Here is a 22,089-nt window from a genome sequence, read left to right on the forward strand (position 1 = left end):
GAGACCTTGGGCACAGGGGCATCTGCAGAGAAATCTGCGTTTGCTGTGGTAGCATCTATTTGTCATTTTGAAGATACTAAACTGAAGCTCATTTCTCAAGGATTTCTCCTTGTCAGGTATTTTAGGCTCACACTCTGCCTTTTCTCACCCACACTATTAATATGGGGCTAGGGACTTTTGTATACTGCAGGGTAAACTGTCGAACTCCGGACAATTACTTACAAAGCAATTTCAATGTAAATTATTAAAAGGCCAAGCTAACATCCTGTCGAGGAGTCCTTAAGGCCTAATGTAACCTTATTAAACATTTCTGTTGGTATTAAAGGTTACCTGTATTCAATTTCTGCGCTCTCGTCCTTCTCACTCTCTGGCATGTGTGTGCTGAATAATTAAATGAAGAACCAAAAGACACATTTTGGTGGGGTGGGGGAGTTTTGACCTTCTGTGATTTGCCATTTTTCTTCTTTTAACACTGCAGGAAAGATGCTCGTTGACACTCTTCAATGCCTGTAAGTGGCCTGCAAATAAACAATATTTTTGAAGCTGAATATGCAGTGAACAGAGTTTAATACTTCGAGTGGGTTAACAAACATAGCTGACATTTTTCAGCGTGGCATTAATAAAGCCAGTTTTGTGGGATGCCTTATGCTGTGTGATTAGGGATGAAGGAATCTTTTAAAGGTTCTGAAAGGGAAATGTCCTTAGGAGACGCACACAAAGAAAAGAAAAAAGAAACCTTGATGATGTTTCTCATGCCACTGAAAAGGGGAAGTCTTTGGGAACCGTTGTTTGTTTCATTTTCTTGTTTTCACTCAAATGGTGGAAATTAAAAAACAAGCCAACTTCACTGAGGGCTGAATCTCTCATTAATGCTCTTTGACCTTGTCGTTATCTCAGGCCAGTCTCTCTCTCTCTCTCTCTCTCTGTCTAGTGGCTTATGCTGACAGTTAAATCTTGCTTACAGTAACTGACAGCTTTCGGCAAGGCTGATTGTATTTACTTATTATGTGCTGGCATTTCTAGGGCACTCGTTCTCATAGTAGCTTGAACTGAGATTTCCAAAGGATTCTGCACTTTGCAAACCCATCCTGCCATCACATGGAAAGGAAGTAGTTTAACTGCTCTCCATGCACAGGGCCCCTTCTTTACGACTGTATTTCTACAAGGACAAGGAAACACTCTGGAAAGAGGGCATGAGCAATTGCTATCGTTAACCTAACAGAACAGTGACAGACTGGCCCTTGCAAATACATTAAAACAGACTATTAATGATTACATGCCAACCAATATGGATTCTGCCTTAGGCAGAGTACTGGAAAGCATGTGACAGGAAGGAAGGGACTGAGATAAGAAAGGGAGCAGGAAAAACAGATACTACAAGGAAAAGATTCTACATTTCAGTATGGATGAGGCCTTTAGTTTAGTTCAGTGAAGATAATCATGCAAATATTTGCTGAGATGTGGCAGTTTTTTATGGTTAAAGGGATCCGAAACTTAAAATTCATGAAAGAAAACCAAAAATGACTAAATAATCTAACAAATGAACATGGCATATATTTTTTTCTACTGCCTACGGGTGTCCCATTGTCCTACTGTCTTATGGCAAATTTGACATTCTGATTACCTTGGAACTTCATACATAGATACAGTCTCGAATATGCAACTGAGCTCCAGTCTGAAATAAACTCTCCTGCCCATTCTGTTTGGTGCAGAGGCAATTTAATCATTAACAAGAACACCAAATTAAAGTGGAACACCAATTGCCTTGGGGAAAATGAAATTCCGAGGATTAAATTTTCATCCCAACTAGACTCCAACAGCAAAAAGCATAAAAATTCATGACTAACAGGACTGAGCTCCAGGGAACGTAAATTCGCATTTTAAAAACAAATTCTCATTAAGCAAGTCTTTTCTGCAGGAATATAGTGGCATGTTCTTTCTTGACAGTTTTGTCATATGTCACTTTTTGCTTTAATAGTGGAATAGCCAGTTGTCCATTATCCATTGTGCTCCATGCAGCAGCAGAGTAATACTAAATATCTGGACCATAATACCTAGAGCTGGTCAGGAACTTTTTGACTCAATATTTTTTGGGGACAGGGATGGTGTCCCTAGCCTCTGTTTGCCAGAAGCTGGAAATGGGCGACAGGGGATGGATCACTTGGTGATTCCTGTTCTGTTCATTCCCTCTGGGGCACCTGGCATTGGCCACTGTCAGTAGACAGGATACTGGGCTGGATGGACCCTTGGTCTGACTCAGTATGGCCGTTCTTATGTTCTTTCATCAGAAAACTACAACTTTTCATGGGAAGTGGTTGGTTTCAAAGAATTTTCCATTTTAAAAAATGTGGAAAATTTTCAAATTTGTCAAAGTTTACCAAGTGATCCAGATCTCTCTGAAACAATGACCTGTCCCCTTCATTATTTACCACTTCCCCAACTTTTGTGCCATCTGCAAACTTTATCAGTGATGATTTTTATTTTCTTCCAGGTCATTGATAAAAATATTAAATAGCATAGGGCCAAGAACCAATTCCTGCAGGACCCCGTTATAAACATACCTGCTTGATGAACATTCCCCATTTACTATCACATTTTGAGAACTATCAGTTAGCCAGTTTTTAATCCATTTAATGTGTGCCATGTTAATTTTATATCCTTCTAGTTTTTTTTATAAAAATGTCATGGAGTACTAAGACGCATTACAGAATTACTGTACTGTACAGAATTATGCCTTATTAAGTTTAGTGTATCAACACTATTACCCTTATCAACCAAATTTGTAGTCTCATCAAAAAAGATATGAAGTTAGTTTGATGGGATCTATTTTCCATAAAAATCATGTTGATTTGCATTAATTACTTTACTCCCCTTTAATTCTTTATTAATTGAGTCTCATGTCAACTGCTCCATTATCTTGCCTGGGCTCAATGTCAGGCTGACAGGGTCTGTAATTATCCGGGTCATCCCATTTACCCTTTTCAGAAACTGGCACTACATTAGCTTTCTTTCAGTCTTCTGGGACTTCCCCAGTTTCCCAAGGCTTATTGAAAATTAGATGTGAATGTTGAAGATTTCAAACACTTGAGACATGCCAGCTTAATTTCTACCATTAAACCGTCTTTTGCCAGAATTTGACTGGCTGGCTCCTTTGATATTTTGAGTCTGAGCTGATGTTGCAGTGAATTGGTATTTTAGACATGTTTGAAGTTTTACTGGACTGCTCAGGCTTCAGAGATGCAACCTCTGGCATTAGACAGGGTTACCTCTTACAATCCTCTTCATGTGCAAGAAACACTTTGAACACACATGCTGGTTTGGCGTAAAGCTGTTGTTTGAAGGGGTGGAGATTAGACTTGGGATGCATCCCACATGCTGTGAAACGATGCTTAGAAAGCATCATCTATTACAGTGGTCTTCAACCGGGGCTCACTGGGGGGCCGCGAGCTGGTTCCAGGGGGTCTGCCAAGCAGGTCCGGCATTAGACTTGCTGGGGCCCAGGTCAGAAAGATGAAGCCCCACTGTATGGGGCTGAAACCCGGGGCCCCGCACCCTGCCGCTTGGGGCTGACGCCGAAGCCTGAGCAACTAAGCTTTGCCAGGCCCTCTGTGGTGTGGGGCCCCCAGCAATTGCCCTGATTGCTACCCCCTAAGGCCAGCCCTGACTTACATAAGCAGAAAACCAGTTGTTGTCGCACAGGTGGGCCGTGGAGTTTTTATAGCATGTTGCAGGGAGGGCCTCAGAAAGAAAGAGGTTGAGAGCCTGTGATCTATTAGATGATGAGATTAAATTCTGTTAGAGAATTTTGCTGTTAGATCACTAAACCCAGACACCCTGATCCAGCAAAGTACTTAAACAGGTGCTTAACATTAAGCCTATTCCTATCGCCACCAGGAGCCTACTCACATGCATATAGTTACGTAAAGCTACTCGTGCCTGAGTGCATTACAAATTGGAGCAAACATGAGCTGGAAGTTGGCGGAGGAAGTGTTACCACCTGGTGGCTGTTTGGTCCCTAGGTGAAGAGACATTTAGTTTGCCCACACAAAAACAACCTAGTCCTAAATGCATTATAGAACTTAAGAACAAAAGAATGTCAGGTGTTCAGATTTAAGAGTCATGAGATTTCACTCTAAGGGTCTCGACTGGAAGAATATTTCCTCTGTGTAATATACAAGAACGAGGTGGTATCCCTTTAAATAGTTTGTGAGCCTTCCAGTGGTGCTCACCATGTTCTGTTTAAGAAACTGCTTGAAACAGAGTGGCAGTGTGCAAGCAGCTGGGCCTTGCGTGTTTGTGAACAGTTATGGAAAACATGGTTATGTGGAAAAAGAAAAGGAGGGCTTGTGGCATCTTAGAGACTAACAGATTTATTTGAGCATAAGCTTTCGTGAGCCACAACTTACTTCATCGGATGCATTCAGTGGAAATTATGTGGGATTCAGTTGTGCCTGTGTGGTTTCTTCACATTGTTTTTATTGTGCAAAGAGCAGAAGACATCACCTCCTGGACAGGAAGGCTGGGACAGTGGTTAGGGCACTAGCCTGTGAGCTGGCAGGCCCAGATTCAATTCACTGCTTTGCCACAGACTGACTTTGGGTCAATCACTTAGTGCATCAGTTCCCCATTTGTGAAATGGGGTAGAACCTCCCTTTGTCACAGGGGTACTGTGAGGTGCTCAGACGCTATGGAAATGTGAGCCATCTGGGCACCTCAAACAGATCAACATGACGTTAGACACTCTAGGACCAAGCCTATTCCAAACTCAGGGATTTCTAATCAAATGGCATCTGGATTTATCACAACCACACCCCACCCCATCCCTTTATTTCTAAAGATGGACCAGACCTAAACCCATTTCCCCACCCCCACCAAGAGTTTAGTTCTGAACTACTAGTTGCAAAACCAAAACCCAACTGGTGCGGAACTGCAAAACCTGGCCCCGCTCTACTTTCTGCTGTGACGAGGGCGGTGTCAAATTTGACCCCCACGGCTGAACAGTGGGACTCCAAAAGCATGGCTGGAATTGGAGGGTGTGAGTGTTCTTTGCAGTTCAGCCCCAGCATTCCTCCTTGGACAGGAGTTTGATCCAAATTCATGACTTCTTCCTATTAGCGCTTTAATGTGCTGGAGCCATGCCTCCTGTGTTTCTTTTAACGTGACAGCTGAAATATTCTTGCACTAACTGGCAGTTTCCAGCCGTCAAAGTCATTTGCTTTAATAATTTATTGATACATAAAACGGGAAGAATTTTCACAGCAACAATAAAGCCCCTTCTTCGGGCTGTCATTTAATCTCAGCCCCAGGGATTTGGAAGCACTTAGCAGCACTCCCTCCCCAAGGGTGTTTCTAGAGAGCCAAATCCCCAACCATCTCTTTCTCCGGAGATCTGATTTTAAAATGTATTTAATATTGAAAGTTGATTGAAATGTGCTTTGAGATACTTATGTAAACAATGAGCTTTTAAAGACCTGGGCAGGAAATTGGGCAAAGCACTTACAAAAGCACTGAAGGAATGAACAGTACAATGGCCCAGCACCAGGCTTAGCTTCTGATTCAGGAGCTTGCTAACAAAAAAAATGCTGAATGTTTTAATGCCCCTCGGAGAACTTTTGCAAACTTTCAGTGGACAAAGTGCAAGCTCAGGATATTGTGAGTGGGTAATATCTGCTCCCTGTGCTACTTGGGGGAGTTGAGAAGCCAACCACAAAACATCACATCACATTTATTTTTCAATCCTACCTTCTTTTGCCTTGCAAACTGATTCAGTGCCTGGCACAGATCTTGATCAGATTTGTCAGGACAGTGGTTTCTCAGATCAGAAAGCATCCTTCTTTCATTTTACTGACAGTTTTCTTGATTCTCTCTGCTGCTCCCTGGTGGTCCCTTACTAATCCTGTTTTTCACTAAAGAGACAAGGTGAGTGAGGTAATATCTTTTATTGGACCAACTTCTAACCTACGTGACCCTCTAATATCCTGAGACCGACAAAGCTATAACAACTCTTTCAATAAAGAGTCAATCAGACCCCAACTACAGTGTGGAATCTTTCAGTATTTTTTGGCCACAGACAGAGAGTCCTGCAATTCTGGAGCCATTAAAATGGTGAGAAATAAAACACCACCTGTCTCATGCTTGAGGAATTACTTTATACCTCTTCGGGTTAATCATAAATGAGTCTTCATGTTCATAACACTGTAGATCACTGCAGACCTATTACTGTTAATAATGCTCAGAAGTTATATGATGTAAAGACTTTTCAACACCATGTAGTCAGGAAGTGTTTAGTGAAGGATGCAATCAAAGAATTTGGCAGGGGATCAAATCACTCTGAAAAAAAGTCTTATCTTCAATTTTGCTTCCCCCCTCCCACATTATGTGTACACTGGCTTGATTTAGGGGATGATGCAGCAAGCACTGATACATATGTCAAGTGAGCAGGTGTTCAGGTGAGCAGGCCTAGTGGGTCAGATGCCTCACCAATGAAATCAATAGCAAAATGTCCATTGATTCCAGTGGCACAGGTAGCTTTCCTGACATGAGAGGTCCCAAAAGATTACAGGGTCAGGCCCTTGTACTGTAAGTGCTTCAGGAGAAGGACTATGTCTGTGAAGTACCATCGTATGAATATTAATAATAATAATTCTCTCCAAATAACTCTCCATGTTATTTCCATTGAGTCACATTCTGCCCAGCAATCCCACTGCTCTGTCGCTACAGAACACCCACAATTATTTATTAGAATTTGGTGGAGAACAATTTAAAATTTCTATAAATACCCCAGGAAGGTAAATGCATTAACCTTATCTTGATCCTAGACTGTAATTACATAAAGTCTGGCTCCCAAGTATATTAGTACATTAATAACTATTGTGTTCTTATAGTAACCATCATTTCTTAGATCTTAAAGCTATTTGCTAATTTAGCCACACACACATTCACAGAGATAATTCCACTGTCAAAATCTGACAATGCGTGTGACACTCCAGAAACACAGAGCTGACCAAACCACTTTATTCACTTCAAAGTCATTCAGCAAAGCTATTTTCAAATTATGAAGATGAAAAAAATTATTACATGTGAATAAGTCTGATGTTAAATGAAAGGTTCGAGATAGTTCCAACATCAGGACAAAACTTCTCTGTGAAATTAATCTTTGGAACAGTCAATGGAGATTAGCTCTTATTTCTGAGAATACCATAAATAACTAAAAGGGTAATGAACACTCTCTCTCTCTCTCTCTCTCTCACACACACACACACACACACACACACACACACACACACACCCCCCCCGCTAAAACGGGTCTAAACAGTCTGGAGAATTTATCAGACAGACTGCAAAAAGAATTGGGCATCAGCAAAGACAAAGATAACAATGGAAGTAAAAGAAATACAAAGAGTGCAGCCATCAGGAACCTGGGTAGTTCTCAGGAAAATCTTCAGGACAGACCATTGTAAATGTTGCATCAACCAAGATGTTTTTCTTCACTGCTACAGCAATCAGACCAATTCACACCAGTGTACCTGGGCTGCCATTACAAAAGAAAGAATTGCTAGAAATTGCATATGAGAACCACTGAATCAGGATTTGGGCAATATTGCAAATATGATTCTGAAGATACAAGTCCACTAATATGCCAAGAACCAATACGTGCTCGCCTCATTCACCCATGTCACGCCTATAAAGCCAGCAAGGGCAGAATCTTCGTAGGAGAGTTCTCCTTCTGCTGGCTGAGCTATATTGGGCAGAGGTTGGTGTTACTGGTTAATCTGACAATTTGTGTATATTGCAGATATTTATATTTTTATTTATTTCTATTTAAATAACTATGAAGATGCCTAGCCAAGACTCTAGCCACCCTAACACCATTCACAACACAATTAAATCTCGGCAGCATTACAATTATCATTTCAGCAGGGACTCAACCAATCCAACACCTACATAAACTCCCTTACCCGCATCATCGCTCTGAGATGCATACCCTCTGCTCTCTCCAAACGCCCTATCAAACAGCATGGCTAGTAGGCCACCACATTCAGGCTATTTTAGACCAAGAGGGGCGCACGTTCTCGAGTCCCGGAGTCCTCCTAGATGATGTCTGGTGAGGGGGAGCCAGCCTGCGTGTTCTTGATCCCACAGCTGTGACAAGATGACCCAGGGAGAGGAGTCATCCCCTAGGTGTATATATTGTTCTGCTTGCTAGGCTGAGGTCACCTGAGACTTCCCAGCCATTCGGGCCACTTCCCTTCCCAACTGCTATGATGGTGATGTTAGGGGGAGGGATAGCTCAGTGGTTTGAGCTCTGGCCTGCTAAACCCAGGGTTGTGAGTTCAATCCTTGAGGGGGGCATTTAGGGATCCGGAGCAAAAAAAATTGGGGATTGGTCCTACTTTGAGCAGGGGGTTAGACTAGGTGACCTCCTGAGGTTCCCTCCCACCCTGATATTCTATGATCTGTCCAAGTTCTTCCACTTTGGCGAAGAAAGCAAATGGCCCCAGCCTCTTGCTGATTAGTGAAAGATGTTATGAGCCGATGCCCTCGAGAGCAAAGAGCTGACTGTGTTTTAATTCTTCATTCACAGCGAGTTGAGCGGGATGATGATTGCTGGGGTGAGCACCAGATTGACAGCCTTGTTGCTGACTGCGGTTTAGGTCTGATCAAAGACTCCCCTAGTGAAAGTGTTTGTGGATCACTTGTTAATCACCAGTTGAAATCAGCTTCGCTGGAGAAGTAAGGGACACACACACATTTGAACACAATGTAAAGTGGGATTTGGGATTTTTGACAAAGTCAATAAACAGAACAGAATCCTGGCGCATCCTCCATTCCCCAGGACAGTTACCGCTTGATCTGAGCAGGGTTTGGAGTGCAAAGACCACCCCTCAGTTGTTCCCTGTTTTTCACAGCCCGCTGCATGTGGCTGCCCAGCAGATTGACTTTTACCCCATGCAGAGTGCCAGCCCCATTTCAGGAGTAGCACTGAAGCCCTGAGTTTGCAAACTGGGCTTTAGCAGTCTATAGGCCTTGAGCTGCTTCTCCATACAAGGGCAAATTACTCTTTATATCATTGATTTGCTCCCTGCAGCTCTAATTTTCAGCCTCACCCTGCTTACCTAGCCTGTGCTGAGTCCTTTCCCTCCCTCCCTATCCATTGTAGTACCTTCAAGAAAGTACTGCCTCCCCTACGTGACTAGCCCGACCCTTTGTGAAGAGTGCTCCTCACATTTACCTTCCAGACTAACCTGCTCAAACCACACTCTCTGAACACAGAGATATTGGTAAAGTTAATACTCCTGAGGGCATTCTGCGCCAAATAATTAAAAATTCTGCCCCCCAAAAATAAGAATTCTGGCACCATTTTTTAAAATTCTGCAAAATTCTGCAAATTTTATTTGTTAAATAAATGTGGAGGCACCAGATCACTGTGAAGCTCCCCGCCAGGACACAGACTCAGTGGTGAGGCTGCACCCAACCCTGACACAGCACAAGGACCGGGCCTACCCCAAAAACACCTCAGGGTCCTGCCCCTCCATGCCAGGTGCACCAGGTGTGGGCGGGCAGACTCAGCAAGGCAGGATCCAAGTGTGGAGGGGCTTCATGTGGGGGGGATCCAGGTGTGGGTTGGGAGGGTTCTGTGTGGGGCAATCTGGGTGCAGGCAGCTCAGTGGGGGATCCAGGTGTGGGGGGGATCTGGATGCACAGGGCCTTGTTGGGGGATTCTGGGTGGAACGGTAATGGGACTCTGCAGGGAGGTGAAGGTGCTTAGGGCTCAGCATGGGGGTTTGGGTCGGAGGGACTCAGTGTGGGGGTCCAGATGCTGGTGGAGTGGGGCTCAGTGGGGTGGGGATCTAGGTGCGAGTGGCTCATCAGGGTGGTCCAGGTGCAGGGGAAGTGGGGCTCGGCAGGGGGGTTCTGAGTGTGGGTGGCAAGGCTCGGTGGGAGGGTCTGGGCATGAGGGGGTTTGGATGCACGGGAGTTGGGCAGATAGGGGAGCAGCTCCCTGTACAGTGATCCCTCCCCCTGCAGCTGAGGAGCCATGGATGGAGGCCTGGATGCCATGCAGGGGAAGAGGAAGTCCCATCCTCCCCAGCCCAGCCCAGCCCAGCCCAGCCCAGCCCAGACTAGCAGCTGAGCGCAGCGCAGGGTAGGAGCCACCAGCCGGGTCTTTCCCAGTCCCGTCCCCTGCCCTACAGTGATTTACCTCTCTGCCGGCTGCCCTGGACATCCAAATCATACTGCTCGGGAGCGTCATATGACCGCTCTTGTGGCTTCCCTTTGCTTCCCCTTCAGAGAGTCATTTTTCTCCAGAGACATAAATTCTGCGCATGCGCAGTGGTGCAGAATCCCCCCGGGAGTAAACGGTTAAGGAGCCAATGAGCAGCCCATTTTCACTGAACTGGCTTGTAATGTGTGTTTTCAGTGCCTGTTTCCCACTGCAACAGCTAATGCAGAATGAACATGCTGCATCAGGGTCACTAGTCAAACTAGCCTGAAAACATCAAGTGCCCAAATCACATTGCATTTCAATGGCATTGGGGTGCTCCCTTGCCAGAGGCTCCTTTGAAAAGCCCAGCTCCAGAAATGAAAGCAGCCCCTGTCAAGCTGGGTGACACATGGCACATGACTGAGCTCTGAGACTTTTTTCCCACCTATGCGTCCACCCTAACACACTAAATAAACTCAGGAGTCCATTGCTGCATCTACCTCCTGGTCCACTTGATTGTAGATCCTGGTCTGGGCTTAACAGGCTACTCTCTGGCTCTGCCTTTATTGCAGAAAGAGCGAGATGATATAATCCTCTCAAAACAATTTGCAAGATTTCAGACCAAGGAGTCAAGGGGTTTATGGGATTTCAAGACACACTAAAGAAGAAATACTTAAAAGTTTAGTGTCTTGGGCATGGAGGGGAGGACAGGGAAATGTTTTGAATCTACATGTAGTTCCTTCCCTGATGTTCTCATTTCAAAGCAATTTGCTCACTTCAGCAGAATTTTAATTAGTGCTTTATTTCTTTAGCCCTGCATTGGATATTATACCTGTAATCCAAATACTCATGGATTAGCAATAAGAGTTTCTGCAAGAGGTTGAAGGAAAGGGTATTTTAGGCAATAAAGTTTTCACTTGCCTAAGTAAAATGAATTGGGGGAACTTAGTGCAGTTTTCTAATGCAGGTGAGTCCATCCAATTGCTTTTAGATGAACCCTCTGTTAATGGAATGGGGTCAGTGTGCGGGGGAGCTTGCTGGGGCTGCTGCACCTGCAAACTGCTCCAGGAGCCTAGATTCCAGAAGAAACCACTGTGATCATCTAGTCTGACCTCCTGTAGAGGGTCCAGAGAACTTTCCCACAATAATTCCTAGAGCAGATCTTTTAGGAAAACATCCAATCTCGACTTAAAAATGACCAATGAAGGAGAATCCGCCACAACCCTTGGAAAATTGCTCCAGTGATTAAAAACTTACGTCTTAGCTCTGTCTTCCTGGCATCATTCCTCACCTTAGAAATAGACGATCTTTAAAATGATGAAATATCTGGGGATAAACTCCCTGGCAGAAGAGGACACTAGACAATAAATGGCTTTCAAGGATAATGAAATGCTGATGCAGGACAGCAAGTCCATTGCTACCAGAATTCCTGTTACACAACAAGAGGAAAAAATGAATATAAACCATAATGCCAGAAAAATCAATCATGATGTTTGGTTCTTTAATTGCTTCATCAGAGGAGATGAGCCCAAATCCAAGTCTCAGATATAAACCCCTTCGAACTTAGGAAAGTAAGAATCTTCCTCTGGATCTGACTGTAACTCCAATGTTCAAACCCATCTCTTCTCCCTAGAGTTCTGGTTCTAGTGAAACCACCACTCAGGATCTGAAATGTTTTCACTGGGAGACTGATCACTGCGTGATGTGCAATTCACCCCAGGTCAGGTGGTCTGCATGAGTCCCTGTGCACCCCCATCAGGTAAAGGACTTAACTAATGCTTAGGGCCTGGTGCAGCAGAATTTCCTGTTGCCTTTCAGAGTAGACCTAGAATCTGAATAATTGTTTGAGCAAGTGACCTGTGATGGAATCAGATGCATATTTCATACAAGGAGTTTGATGGCCAATTTTTCTGGTCTCCAATGACATTCTAAAACCTGCCTGTGTACTAAATTTCAACAGGGGCATTGTGCAATCTGTGCATTAGTAGCACAGACTCACGTGTTCATATGCAGAGAGGGTGTTCTGTACATTCATCAAAGCGAAGCACCCATCTGCAGCCTCCATTTTGGGTCGTGCTAGTCCTCCCTGATGTCAGCAAAATTCCTTTCCAGACATGCGTGTCCCCTCCACCAGAGCCCGATCTCTTCCCACGGCTGCTTTATTTGGGAAAGCTAGTCAAAGAGCACTACGGTGTAACCAAGGCTGAGACTGAGCGATCGCCTCTGCCTTGTTACAACCAGCCTCCTCAAAGGTGAGCATCAGCCATTACCAAAACGGAGCTCTTTGCCAGAATAACATAATGGGAATGGCTGCTGTGTCAGTGTCCTGAGATTCCCACCATCTTCAGCATTCCTAACCTCAGCAGCTACAGAAATGGTGCTGTCTCATTAGTGCAATTATTAAACTGGTTTAAACAAAATACAGGAAAAAAGAAATACTACTTTGATCTCCATGGTAACCCAACTTTGCGCTGCAGTGAAAGCTTTAATTCGAAGTGCTTATTTGGCCGGAACCCCAGGAATAATCAGCGGGAGATTAGATACATTAAAACCAGCAGGGGTTGCAATGTGTTTCATAAAATGGGTGCCAGAAGAGTATTTGATACGATTAGGCTTAAAAATCTGCTACGGAAAAGCACCGAGTGGAGCTCAGTGAGTACTCACAGTAAACAGTTTTACTTAAGCAGTTTAGCCCCTTTTTCCGCATATGAATTAGCCATGAGGAGATTTGAAATGCCTAGACAGATGGTTTATGCCAACACATTTCAGTGCCTGATCACTCACCTCGGGTAAGATTTACCCCGCTCAGGGGCCAGCATCACAACAGGCCAAAGCATCACTTGAGTCCCACTTACACTTGCAGAGAACATGGGGTTTCTATAGTTTTATGAAAATGTGTGACTCAGTTTACCCACCCACTGTTGTATTGCTACCTACCTGGTCTGAAGGAATGAAGTTCTTTCCAGAAATAGCCCTTGCTCTAAGGAAATAGGGAGTGATGTCTGAGTGTCTACCTTTGAACGAGACAGTTATTAGAGACTATCAACAAGAAGAGACTAGGCCGAGCCCTGGCAGAACTAGGCCACAGCCTGAATGAAACCTTCTCTCTCTAGGGCCTGATCTACACTACCAGGTTAGGTTGACATCAGCTGCCTTGTGTCAAACTAGCTGCGGAGGTATCTTCACTTAAATTTGATTCCCACTGGCATAAGTGCCTCTCTAGGCCAATGTAGTAACACCCCCCCGAGTGGCATACAGTCACAGTCGATGTAATTAGTTCGATGTGGTGTCAGTGTAGACACGGTGTTGCTCACATCGACTGTTGCTGGCTTTCAGGCGGCACCCCGCAGTGCCCCCCCACTGACAATACTATTGATACAAACGCTCCTGGTGAGGACGGACACACGCACTGCTGACACAAAGAGCCAAGTGTGCAACACACAAGCGATTTAATCACGGTGGTGGCTGTACGCGGGTGTAAGTTAGGTCGATATAATTTTGTTGTGTACACATGGCCTATGTCTCTAGAGAAGTAACAGAAAACCCCAGGAGGGCAAAAAAGGAACAGGGTGTTGGGACCCCCCCCCCTTTAAAACCATTGTGCTGAAATGTTCAGGGAAGAAGAACAAAGGGGCAGGTTTCCTGGGAGAGAGAATGTTTCTGAATGCCAGGCCAGCTGAGCTGAAGGATATTGGCTGCAGGGGTGAGAGAGGAGACTCCAGCCATGAGGTGGAGGAGAAGGGGGACAGGCAGGATCCTGGATGCCCTGTAGAACTCTGACCAAATCCCAAAGAATGATGAGGAAAACAAACCTGCCTGCTGCCTCCTTTTCCTAACTGTGTGTCAGCAAGGGAATGAAATGGGCAGCGAGAAATAACAAATGGCTACCGAATAAATGGAAACATGCATGTGGCCAACTTACCAAAGCGCGATACTTTTCCCAGCAGATTTGTCCTTTGAACAAATTAGATAACACTTTTAATGCAACCGGCTTTAATGCAAGAGACTAGGTGCCTCGTTGTATTTCCCACCTCTCACAGCATATGCAAGCCACTTGCTCCACAAATAAAGGACTTCCCTTTTACCGGGCAGATGAAAGAAATGTGAAAACTTACGGGCGTTAAACTGATAAGCAAAAATACAAAGCGCTCAGCACGCAGCAGCACCTGCATGGCACTCAGCCGGCAAGGAACGGCAGCTGGCACAGGCCACTCCAGCCCTCAAGCCTCCTACATGGAAAAGAGAAAAAACAGCCGCCTAGGGGGATGTTTGTACTGAAGTGGAGACGTGCCTAGCGACCTGGACTCAGCAGAAGGAGCCGTCAGTGGATCAAAGATTTAAGGACTCTTTTTCAAAAAGAAATTGAATGTTTCATTCTTTGGCGCAGTAAGTTCTCAGGCTGTGGAGCAGCTGCGGAGCCTAGTCCAGGAGCTGCAGAGACTCCTCTGAGCAACGCTGACAGGACTGGCTAATCTTCAGAATGTCCCTTTTACAGATCACACAGCCAGCGCAGGTGCTTCGGCTCACCGGCTTTTCTTAGGCTGTGCCAGGAGCAGACCTGTCAGGCCGAGGGAGCAGCCTTCCCTCTTATCATGGAAATAGACTGCAGTGACAGTGAATGCTCAGAGCCAAGGGAGGCTGAATTTGGGCTTTCCCTGCCCCCTGTCACTACTGAATCTTCCTCTCCTTTGCGCTATCCTTGCTAAAGGCCAGACTGTGCCGCACTGGGCGTGGGGCAGTGGGGCAAACCCTCCAGGAGCCGTGCGCAGGGGAAGCAGGCTGTCTGCACCATTCTTAGCAGCATGTGCCTACTGCCCTCAGGGCACCCAGGCAGTTCTGTGGCCCCCTGCCATCGCCCTGTCCCCCTGCACTCCGCAGGCCAGGCCCAGGAAGCCCCACGCTGCTTTGACGCAGGCCCAAAGCCCCTCGGGCTGCTTTTCTGGGTCAGCTGTAACCATTTTGCAACGGTTAAAACAAAACGCCTCCCTAAAACCCAGGCAAGCCAGCGGTTCCCCGAGTGACGCTGGGCTGCTCTGAGTGTATCAGACAGGCTTACCAGTTCAGGGATGTTGGGAGAGGGAAAAGCCGCTGGGACAAACACTGTTAGATTTAAGAAAAACGTAACTACCCCCCGAAGGCTCAGAGAACAGCACAGGATGAAAGGGCTCTGGTGCTGATGGCTGTGATTTCAAAGGGAAACAGCGCCTCAGACAGGGGAATCAGTGTGATGATGGGGAGGTGAGACACGGACCAGCCTAAGCCATGTCAACGCTCCGTGGAACTGGGAGGAAGGAAGAAAGAATGAAGGCTTGAGCTGACAGGTGGGGAAGTGGAGCAGAGACACATGCACCTTTAGAAACAGGTAAAAAGAAGCAGGGAGGCAGTGACAAGTAGGGTGAGCAGACAGCAAGTGTGAAAAATGGGGACGGGGTTGGGGGGTAATAGGAGCCTCAATCCCCTGAATATCGGGACTGTCCCTGTAAAATCAGGACATTTGGTCACCTAGTGACGGAAAGGAAGAGGGGACGGCATCCCGCTGCATGCTCACACACATACTCCTGTCCTGCTGTGGGGTGGCCATGGGTGAGCCGGGCAAGTTTAAATCGGAAACCCACACAAAGCTCTGCCCAGCACTCACATTTGGGCCTTTTAGCATTTTGGTGAGTTTGTTTAGTTGTTGCCAGGTTTGTGACTGCTTCTGCACCTCCTGGGTCCGGCCACGACCAGGAGCCAACGGGCCAAAATATCACAGGAGAAAATATTTTAAAAAGTTATTAAAGCTAATGTTAAAAAATTGTATAATACATCGGTTGAGAAAAAAGTGTCTGTACCTGTGGGTAAGGTGCCTAGATTATGCACTATACGTATCTTATGACTTTTAAAACAAACGTCGTATTTGTGGATAATCAGCTATAAGCCAAATTCAGGTGAATAAATTTAAGAATACAGTTTAGATATTAACATCCAAGTATTTGGGTACATCACTCATGAAAAGTTATACAGACAGTTAGTTGTGGAAAGCAAATATATCAATGAGTGACGATTGTCCCTCAGTAATTGAGAATTTAGGGTAGGTTGTCTATTACAGCCCTGGCATAGCCAACCCAGGCTAAACCAGGAACTGTAGAAATCTGGGAATAGGGCCCCTGTTCTCCAGAAATGTCCAAGCTGCAAACCTTTGGGTAAAGTCAGATAAACTTCAAAGTAGAGCATGGGGTGTATAGAATTGTTTAGGGTAGTGTAAGGGGTACAATTAGAAGTTATGTCATGAAACTGATCACATAAATATTTAGGCTGAATGTCAGGATGGATTTCCTAATGTGGTGAGGTCTGTTTGACTCTATCAATGGAAGTGCTCCCCATCACTGGCTCACTTTAAATAAGGCTGGACAAAGCCTTAGAGAACAGATATATTTCATAGAGCAGGGACAAATCCTGCAATGACAGGAGAGACATGGGAGGGATTAAATGAGCTAGTAGGTAATTTCCTTCTCTAATTTCTACATTTTTGTCTTTAGATGCTCATTTGGACCAACCCTCACCTGTCTGTACCATGAATGGTCAAACCAGACACTAAAGTGTTCACAGCTGTGCAGGGATTGTATCACCATATCCCAAGAGGACAAAATCCTGGCAGCCCAGCTGATGGTCCCTTACTGTTTGTCAATATTCTTCTTTTCCAGAGTTAATTAATTAGGGTCCTCATCTCTTTCTAATGGAACTTTATGAGCTGGTAAATGGTGGAGGAGCAGGAGTGATCATTTCATTACAAACTGGAAATAATCATCCAGGCCTGAAGCATCACTTCAGCAGGAAAGTAACTCAGAAATTATCCCAGTTATGAATGTAGCCACTGACCTCTCATGGGGGAAAAGCTGAGCACTATTCTATTTAGCAGCAATTCTCCTTCTGCTAGTTCTGCAGAATTGCCGAAGCTGGAGCTGAACTAGGACCAGCTCGTTTAGTCAGCATCACATTGATGGTTTCTGCAGAGCTGGCTCAGACAATTCCTCTTAAATTAAATAATCCCTTCCATTTCCAGCCCTGTTACATGCAAAACTGGCCCCTACACTATTTTCTCTAGTACTTTGTAAACTCTTTTGTTAAATAACTTCCGCAATACAGCGGCCCTCACTTCCGCTGGGAGACGCTTACCAATTTCACAATGTATTTTCCATATTTTCTCTCCTCTTCCTTGTTCAGCACATCATTGTGCTTAGGAACATTTGCATAATTACACCAGGGGCGGACACCTCCGCTGGTGCAAATGGCTGTAGATGTCTTTGAGCTCCTGGGCTATGGAAGTTGAAGGATCTACACCCACATGCAGCACCTGGGGGTCTAGCACAGTATCTTTGTTTCTAGTATTGTTCCTGCTCTATTTGTTTGTTCCCATTTGCAGCCATGATCCTCCAACACTTGGTTGCTGTGGAGATGATGCTAATGAGGCTGAGTTTCCCAAATAAGGGTTATTAATTCAGATTTATTATAGATACAATTACTTAATTTTCATTAAGTGGGTCCTAAGGTTAGGATGTGCTGTGCCAGGAAAACTCTCCACAGCCAAAGAGACAGGCATTATAGCAGTGAGCTGTCTGAAGTGCAGCAGAGGTGTTTCAGACATGCATCCTGCACTGTAGAGCAGCTGTTTCTATGGGGTTATGATAGCGCTTGTTGTATGTCAGGGATCCAAATCATCATAAAATAAAGATTCCAAATACTGAATTCCAATGCCTTGAGGAAATCTGTTTCTGTGAACTGACATCTATCTCCTTTAGCTCAGTAAAAGACTGCTTCATTTGAAGTGCTGCTAATTTTTGCAATAATTTTAATTAGTGGTACAGGAATCCCTTGAGATGTCACTTTCCCCCTATTAGCTATGAGCACCAGGTAAATGCTTTGAGTCAGTTGTGTAGATGAAACATAACAGGGATCCTGGAATCCCAGTCAGTGCATGCATATTTAGATAGGTGACTAGTTAATAAAGCAAATTGTTAGTGTTCTGAAAATAATAGCACGCCACTAGCCATCACCTTCAGCCCCCAACTAAAACCTCTCCAACGCATCATCAAGGATCTACAACCTATCCTGAAGGACGACCCATCACTCTCACAGATCTTGGGAGACAGGCCAGTCCTTGCTTACAGACAACCCCCCAACCTGAAGCAAATACTCCCTAGCAACTACATACCACACAACAAAAACACTAACCCAGGAACCTATCCTTGCAACAAAGCCCATTGCCAACTGTGTCCTCATATCTATTCAGGGGACACCATCACAGGGCCTAATCACATCAGCCACACTATCAGAGGCTCGTTCACCTGCACATCTACCAATGTGATATATGCCATCATGTGCCAGCAATGCCCCTCTGCCATGTACATTGACCAAACTGGACAGTCTCTACATAAAAGAATAAATGGACACAAATCAGACATCAAGAATTATAACGTTCCAAAACCAGTCGGAGAACACGTCGATCTCTCTGGTCACTCGATTACAGACCGAAAAGTGGCAATTTTTCAACAAAAAAACTTCAGAAACAGACTCCAACGAGAGACTGCTGAATTGGAATTAATTTGCAAACTGGATACAATTAACTTAGGCTTGAATAGAGACTGGGAGTGGATGGGTCATTACACAAAGTAAAACTATTTCCCCATGTTTATTCCACCGTGACCCCCACCCTCCCCCCACTGTTCCTTACACCTTCTTGTCAACTGCTGGAAATGGCCCACCTTGATTATCACTACAAAAGGTCCCCCCACCCGTGTCCCCCCTCAACTCCACTCTCCTGCTGGTAATAGCTCACCTTAACTGATCACTCTCGTTACAGTGTGTATGGTAACACCCATTGTTTCATGTTCTCTATGTATATAAATCTCCCCACTGTATTTTCCACTGCATGCATCCGATGAAGTGAGCTGTAGCTCACAAAAGCTTATGCTCTAATAAATTTGTTAGTCTCTAAGGTGCCACAAGTCCTCCTTTTCTTTCTGTCCAAATGTATTATGCTAGATAGTGGTTTGTACTTACAGTCTCTGCTCTGTTTGGGATCTAACATGCTCTGGTATGAATCTTAAAAAATATACTTGTTGCTCTATTATGGTTTATTCTAAAGATAACCAAGCCTACATTGTTTGGATCCAGATCTGGATCTAAATTTTCCCAGGAGGGTTTCTGGTTTATATAAAATAAATATTGACCAGATATCAAATTGAACATGAACCAAATCTTTAAGGTGGGTTAAAAAAATCTTGCTTTCATTTTCACCCCCATCTGAGTCACTTGGGGCCATCCAGAAGCAGTAGTGGAATATTTCTGATCACTGAAAATCTTTCAAGAATACCTGTTTTCATGAGATTTTCAGTCAAATGTCATTGATTCAGAGGTCAAGATAGTTTGGATGAGCATCCAGAGTTTAGCAAACCAAGCTGATAGGACTGTCCAATTATTCAGAGGTTTCAGCAGCACTAGTGTCGACAGAGATGCACAGAACAGACAAGGTTAAATCCGGAGGAATCCCACACACAGCCTGTTCTAGGCAACTGGTAAATAGATGTTTGCAGAGCAAGAGTGTATTTCAATAGAAAGAGTGATCCTGTGTTTTCCAGCATTTCTCACAATGTATGAAAAAGAAGAGAATTTATTGTACAGTTAGAAACATAAACGCCGGTGTGACTTGGCAATAAAATTTGAAAGCAGACAGCAGAATTAGATATCCAGAAAATACCCATTCTTCTAAATAGGAAATAAATAGAGGTAAGGAGAATAACAGAGCAGAGAGCAGTCATCTGTATTATACAGTGTCTGTAAAGTAAGACCCACAGCCCGTTAAAGTCAATGGGACACTTCCAGAAGACTTCACTGGGCTTCACTGGCTTAAAGGGCGTGTGTGTAACTCTGACAACAAGAAGGGGAGACTCAGGAAAAAATGTGTGTGGAATCCAGTTTTGTGCAGTTGCCTTAAGCCCAGACATGCAATCTGGAGAGAGCTCTCTTATAGCAAATAATCCTAGAAATTGTTTATCCCACAGCAAGAGATATAAATTTTAGACTCCATCCCAAGGGGAGTCTAACACAGTAATAAAGAGAGAGGACCACTTTTATGTTCAATTTTATTCTATAGTCTTTCTTAGGCAAAGGAAGTTTAGCAACAGGACATTGTCATCTAGGGGTTTCTGTAATGACCTTGTCTTAAATGTGAGAAAGGCGATTCACCAGTAATGTTAAGATGTTTCAAACCACAAACGAAAAGCCCATAAAACCCAGATTGAGCCACCACGCACACTACTGCAGCGATGTTATAAAGGTGCTTATCAGCAATTATGGAAAATAAGCATTTTTGTATGAGATTTGCTTGCTGTGAGCGACATAAATAAGCACTTGTCCAAAGTAACTGTAATAATGATCAATTATTGACAATAGGCCCCTGTAACGAAGGAGTGTGACTACCCCAACGTTGGAAGTAGTTATAGTTTGGTCACATGCTAGAGATTTAAGAATAGATCCAAAGCTGCTGTAAATCAAAGTAGCTGCATTCCCTGGCCTTTGACATGTTTCTGAAATGCTCATATATCACCTTGATGGGCACAGTATAAAAAGATGGGAAAGTAGGTGGATAAACCAAGAGAAATAAATGGATGATGTCTCACACAAAAAGCTGTCACCCACCTAGCCTGCATTGCCTGTGCTTTCCAGGTCTGCCCTATGCTAACAAACCAGCATTTTCTCAGCAGGAGCCGTGGTGGGAGATCTCCCTTGAGAAATGTCCCTAGTGACAAGCAGCCACCCCTCCTCATCACAGATTGTATCTGAACAGTTTATAAACAGAGGGTCAGATCCTCAGATGTCACTGGACCAGCTGTGGGTACTTGCAAAGTGTAGAAAACTAAAAATCTCAGCCTGACTCTCTGATATCTCTTTTTTGGGGGGTGGAGGGTAGCTCTGAGCTCCAGCTCAACATGGCTAAAACAGAGTTCTTCCTTTCTACCTTCTCTCCCCACGTCTTTCCCGCTACCTTCTTTCTCAATCAGTGTGGACAACCCCACCATCCTTCCTGTCACTCAGGCCCATAACCTGGTGTCCTCTTTGGGTGTCATCTCTTTCTAGGTCCTCACAGCCAGTCTATGTTGAAGTCATGCAGATTTTTTCTGCATAATATCTCTAAAGTATGGCCGTTCCTACCTGTCTACACAGCTAAAACTCTCTCCCAGGTTCTTGTCATCTTGTGTTGCAATTACTGAAACATCTGGCCTTGACAAATGCAGTCTTGCCCACTCATCACCATTGGGAATGCTGCTACAAAACTCTTTTTCCTAGCCCATTGTTTTCACCACATTGCCCCTCTCTTTGCAGCCCTCTGCCAGCTTTTCTTTCTCTATTGTCAAACATAAACGACTTCTCTTCACTCTCAAGGCCCTCCATGGCCTGCCTCCACCATAAGTATCATCTCTCATATCATTCAGTCTGACATGTGCCCCACACCTCTGATCAGTCCATGATGCCAGCTCCCATCACCTACTTGTTCAATTTTCAAATAAGCATCTTCATACTTTCTCCCATCCACAAAGCTACCTCATTATCTGTCTTGAAATCCCTTCTTAAATCCCTCCTTTAGCATGATGCCTACAAAAAGCTTGACAAAAGATTAGGCTGCTGGTGTACTGAGGCCACTGCCTATCATGCTGGCCAATACGGTTTCCTTGTAGTCCACTGTTGTGCCTTTTCTTCTACAAAGATAGCCAGCTCTTTGGAGCAGGGAGTCTCTTTTCGCTCTGTGTCTGTGTGGTGCTGAGCACAATGGCCTATGGCAGGGGCTCCTAGGTGCTATGACAATAGATATAATAATGGGAGGGCTGCAGGCCCAAGGGCAAGCA

The sequence above is a fragment of the Eretmochelys imbricata genome, chromosome 18 (assembly GCF_965152235.1).
Source record: "Eretmochelys imbricata isolate rEreImb1 chromosome 18, rEreImb1.hap1, whole genome shotgun sequence".
NCBI classification, from domain to species: Eukaryota; Metazoa; Chordata; order Testudines; family Cheloniidae; genus Eretmochelys; species Eretmochelys imbricata.